The sequence below is a fragment of the Pollicipes pollicipes genome, unplaced genomic scaffold, assembly GCF_011947565.3.
Source record: "Pollicipes pollicipes isolate AB1234 unplaced genomic scaffold, Ppol_2.1 Scaffold_7261;HRSCAF=8764_pilon_pilon_pilon, whole genome shotgun sequence".
NCBI classification, from domain to species: Eukaryota; Metazoa; Arthropoda; class Thecostraca; order Pollicipedomorpha; family Pollicipedidae; genus Pollicipes; species Pollicipes pollicipes.
Genome location: NW_023597054.1, coordinates 43,444,909 through 43,450,908, shown reverse-complemented (window position 1 = coordinate 43,450,908; position 6,000 = coordinate 43,444,909).

Here is a 6,000-nt window from a genome sequence, read left to right as displayed (position 1 = left end):
CAAGTTTTTTATGCTTACCCGTCGGAATTTTGGGATGAGCGATTTGAGACCCGTTCTTTCCCCTGCGGGAGAAACTATTCTATGACTCTGGGTTTCTGATGCCGCAGACAACCCCTACATGTTTGCCTGACAGGCCGGACGATGTAACCCAATTCAATCCCTTTGCAAAAGGCACATTGGCATTCTGGGTTTATCCAGGCTGACCTGAGGGATTTCGTGAAATGCATTGCAATGATTTTGTGTAGTTCAGGCTGCCCCACGGGATGACATTGGCTATACAGGTGACTATTGGCTATGCAGCCCCACATTGGCTATACCGGTGAGCTGTAATGAACACTTGAGATCGAAGATCTACTACTAGTACTGCTGCTGCTACTACTCTACTACTGCCACTGCTACAACTACTACTACTACTGCTGCTATTTTTATTGATACCCATGCTGCAACCCCTACTGCTACTCCTGCTACTCCTGCTTCTGCTACTGATATTGCTACCCCTACTGCTACTGCCACTCATGCTACGCCTACTTCTTCTTTTCTACTCATACTGCGACTCCTGCTACTCATACTGCTATTACTACTGCAACTGCTACTCGTGCTGCTATTGCCACTGTTTTTGCCACTTTTGCTGCCACTCCTGCTACGCCTACTGCTACTGCTACTCCTACTCTTACTGCTTATCCTACTTCTGTTGTTATTCCTACTGCTAATACTACGACCACTTCTACTACTCATACTACTACTGCTATTGCTACTCCTACTCGTACTGCGACTCCTGCTACGCCTGCTGCTACTGATGCTCCTACTACTCGTACTGCTACTGCTACTCCTGCTTCCATTCCTTCTGCTACTGCTACTCTTTCTACTGCTACTCCCACTGGTACTGCTGCTCCTACTGCTATTTTTACTCCTACCGTTATTGCTACTCCTACTGCTACCCCACTACTACTACTACTACTACTACTACTACTACTACTACTACTACTACTACTACTACTACTACTACTACTACTACTACTACTACTACTACTACTACTACTACTACTACTACTACTTCTACTACTGCTACTACTAGTACTACTACTATTACTACTACTACTTACTACTACTACTACTACTACTAGTAATACCACTACTACTGCTACCAATACTACTATTGCTACTACTACTACTACTACTACTACTACTACTACTACTACTACTACTACTACTACTACTACTACTACTACTACTACTACTACTACTACTACTACTACTACTACTACCAGTTATATGTTTATACTATATATGCTATATTATATTATACTATATATATATATATATATATATATATATATATATATATATATCGATTAGGTTTATGGCGCGTGTACATAATATTTCACGACGCGACCCTTTGCCCGAAATGTTGACATTCACGATGGCATGCAATTACCAGAGTGCAAGCGCGTTGTAAACGTGAATGGGGCATAACAATAGCGAGTGAGGCGCCTTTTGAGGCGGGGACGGGCAAGACTATAGGAAACGTGAGAATCACCAGCTGTGCAAATGATGCCAAAAACCTGGCCAACTAAGCTAAAGCTATCTGGTAACCGATGCCACTGGGCGTAATCAATTTGTTGCCAGTTACCAAGTGCCTGTCCTGAGGATATGACAGACACATGTGCACTGGAGCAACTTTCTTGTGCTAATTCGTGAATAACATCGGTGACATACATGAATTTGCATTGATTTGCGTTGTAACAATTGAGGTTAAAGTATAACGAAAAAACGGAGGCGTTCTGAATAGCTGTTGGTCTCATTGAACAGACTATATGCCTACATTGAAAACCAGTCGCATTCTTTGCCGATTGTCATAAGCCCCCCCCCCCCGCCCTATGTACGCACTTTAACATGCTTTTCATGAGGCAGTTCCTGATCGAATGACATAATCTCAGGTCGTCAACGCCTGGCAGAAGCAATGAGTAGGTCATGGACTTGGTTAGAAGATGACCCTGCGCGAAGTTTGATACCCGGCTGACGCAAAAACATTGCTCAGTGTGCAGGCAACGCCGCTATCAGTCGGCGAGCAAAAAACCTGTTGTGGCACCGGCTGAATCATAACAGGATTATTTGCAGTGTCGTGATCAGCCCTGCATCTCCCTCAACCAATACAATCGTTCCATGTTGTCACTTGCTTTTCCTGGTCACAGAAGTCCTGAAGTGATTATCGCAGTAGGTTCAGCAGTGGCTGGCCACGGTCTTTCTAACAGGAGGAGCGGTGACGAAATCACAGTGGAAACAGTTAAGTTAAATGCATGGAAAAACTTTAAGGCTGTGGTTTGTGGCTATGGTATGCAGCGCCTCAAACAGAGGTCCGGGCTGGATTACCGTACGTTTTCAGAAAGTGGTCGTTGGTTTCTCGACCAGCTTCCAATCTATAAGTGAAAGCGTGGTGTGGTGTCTGTTGAGGCTGTATGAAATGCTGGTTGTCTTCTGTCCAATCCCTTGAAGCAAGATGTGTGGGGAAAAGTTAGCAAATCGCCAGTTTCGAATGTGCGTGGGTCTGAAATGTTGTTACCCGTGTCTGTGTCTGAAATGTTGAAATGACCAGAAGGAAGCATGTCTGGTTTTTGGGATAAAAGTGGTACATAAATCGGCATGGACTGCTCTTGGAAGTTGAAATATATAAGATGCACAAAGTACAAAAACCAGCGACCTGGTGCCCATCTGTACCGATGTCACGTGGTGGAGGTATGGCCGTGGTATCAACGCCTCGTTTCTTGGGTCCGCTGGTGTCGGCCTGCATTCATTCTGTCATTGTCTTCATGCTCATGACAATCCTGCTAGGAACTATGCTTCTTGCCTATGATTACACGATATACTTCTCCCTGACTTCCGGAGCAACAAAGCGCATGATTCCTCCAGCCCTTTCCTCCCCCAGTAAATCTCCGTCTGAAATAATCACTGGCTGACTGTGAGGGTTATGACTTTCTGACTGTAAGTATAGGAGGCATGGATGGGGACAGCAAACAGGTTTATGCACTGTGTTTCGAACTGTTCAGAAATTACAGCTGGTAAGCATGACGGGACTCTTTCAATCCGCGCACAAAAATGTACGGTTTATATAGGCGTGGCGGACGGCACGGTATCGCATTATGCCCGCTGCTTCACTTGAATTATGGCAACCATGCTACTGGAGTTCAGCATGTTTGTTTCAGTGTGTGATTTTTGCGTTGGACTGTTGCAAATGAGCTTCTGATTCTGACAGACTGTGATTCTGCATTACTTAATGGTGTTCAGATTCGGGGTGGATGTTCCCCGGTGCAAGATGCATTATCAAGTTTGCCGAAAGATCCACTGGCATGTATGCTCTGCTTTCTGACATCCGGCAAGTTCGGAATGCTAAGTGGGTTTCACGTCCTTCATTCATAAATGGATGTCGTGGGACCTATGGGAACATGAACGTTGTGTACGATTTGTGATGCTCTTTCAATAGTTTTGAAGGATTTACTAAGGTTCTTGAACCGCTATTTCGGCGAATGATTTTTTGGGGATTTAGGGGTTGGTGCAAAATCGTGTCAGATGGTATCCTTATATCCGAGAATCACTTAACCTTTACGTAAAATCTTCATGATCCAAGGTCCCTTTGTCTTACAAAGCTCCGATGAGATCTTGGCTTCACTTCTAAGAACGCGCCAATACGCTGCAGAGGTAGATCGGTAGCTCATGTAATGTATGCCCTGCGTTCAGTTGCTCGCCAGCCAACGCCTGCGCCGCGAGATTGATGGTTCTACAGATCTGCTGCGCTGCTGTCAGTATGAGCAAGGCCGCTGGCCCGGCGAGTCTTGCCGCCATCAGACCAGTAATTACGTGTGCTCGGCGCCCAGCCCCGCCCGTCTATCACACTCTTGACGAGCTGGTATCTTTGCAACCACTGATGACACCGTTCTCAGCAGCAACGGGCGCAGTTATCCACAAGTTGTGGTGTAATCTTAACAATATGCTTGCGTGCAAGTGGTTTTGATCCGGCGGCGTTTTCCTGTAACATTGTGGCGACGCCGCAACCTCACTTTCCTTGTTTGGTTAGCATGGGTAACGGGATATTTCGAAATACCCAAAGAAAGCGCACGGGTCGAGAGCACGTCAAAAGTTCGGTGGCTGAGCGGCCTGGTGACTCGGGACCAGCGCGGTCCGACGGCGGAGGCTCGGACAATCGCAGGGGCTGAAGCTTGGGCCCAAGCGCGCGGATTCATGTGCTATCGCGCGCAAACCGTGCATCCGCCGCTTCGATGCGTTTTCAAGGATGAACGCCTCATGTCAGCAGCCTGGCCGGTCCAGAAATGAAGTCTGCTGTGCTATGTTGGCGAACGTATATACGCTCCACAAATGATGACGCGGTCTCAGTACCACTCAATCCATAGGTGCGCCAGTAATAGGCCAGGAAGCTTTCAATGCCCCCTTTGCCAGAACCTTTTTACGATGCGACAAGTCGTGGTCTGAATCGAAATGATATAGAACAAACTGGGCCATGAAAACTGCGCCGGCGTGCGGGCTAGTTAACGGCGATCATAACCCACCACAAATACGTTGGAAGGTCCCAAGATGTTGAAAAGCTTGTAAGCAACAAGCTTACCGTATCAGTAGGCAGCGTTTTTTGTATTTAAATATTCATTCCCAACCTTTTGAGCAGATGGATGTCTTGGATCAGAGCCCATGCTATGCATTGCCTGTTGCGTGAGCCGTGACTCCACAGTCCAATCGTGAAATTCCAGGTCAACAGTGGAATTCAGTGACGAAGGTTTGACGTGCCGTACTGCTCGGCACTGCTCTCCTTGGTCCGTGACGTCACCTGACCTAAGCGTGCAGATTTGCAAGCGACATTACTGTCATACGGACTGGGTTCGAGTCTGGCATGGCCTGGTAGTTTTAATCGAAGAGGCCGATAGACTCAGAGCTGCCTGCATCCTCGGTGATTGCGGTCAGAGTATTTAATTACATTATTATCCATGCTTTCCTGTCGCGTTGGCATACTGAGGATTAATGAGGGCGGACGCTGGTAATGTTCGCGTGGTCATTACCTGTTTGTGTTTAACTCTACGCTTCGGGGCAGAACACCACACTGGCGGCTATCACCGGCCAGCTTCAGACCGCTGGCTCAGCATGCGGTGTTCTGCGCACTGTTTGCGTTCAGTGTGGTGCTGCTGGTCGCAGAGATCAACGCGATGCTTCCAAGCACCCCAAGGTGACTGCGTCGACCATTAAATGATCTAGTGAAGGCCAAGCACCCTCGATTTGATTTATGTCGTATTTTAGGATTTCTTGTGGTGTACACTAGGCTTATGCGTGATTGCGCTCGAGTGGAGTTGAACCGAGTGTTTTTCACAACGCTGGAACTGATTCCTAGTGTTCGTCAGAGCTGCGCAACAGTGATGAGCCGATTCCGATTCAGGCTCACCAGATGAATCTTCAGAATGCGATTACTGTTGGAGTCAATACCGTGACAGTAGTTTGGAAGAGAAATCGTGTGGACGTCGTTAAGGCATGTATGATACATATCTTTGGTGGTTAATCGTAAAGTGCGTTTGTTCTTTTACTATGGACTTCAATTCGGTAATGTCACCCATCGTGGGTGACCCAACTCCGCTTCAGGCTGACGATTTTTTTTCAAAGAACTGACGATTTTTTTCAAAGAACTGACGATTTGTTTCAAAGAACTGACGATTTTTCAAAGAACTGATGATCTTTTCAAAGAACTGACGACTTTTTCAAAGAATCGACTCACGCCGACCCTACGGACATTTTGTCGATGCGAAGTGGGTCTGACTCCACCAGGAATAACGCGCATGCGTGGCGCACGCACACAAGGATCAGGTCGGTGCCGAGGTGTTACAGAAGTGGCAAATTATTGATCTGTGTGGCAGCGATGTATTGGCTTTGTTCCCAGTTTCTGTGTGTTGTCTTTATCGAATCAAAGCATAAGAGGCCCGAGTAGTTGCACTACTTTGTTCCCTGTGTCTG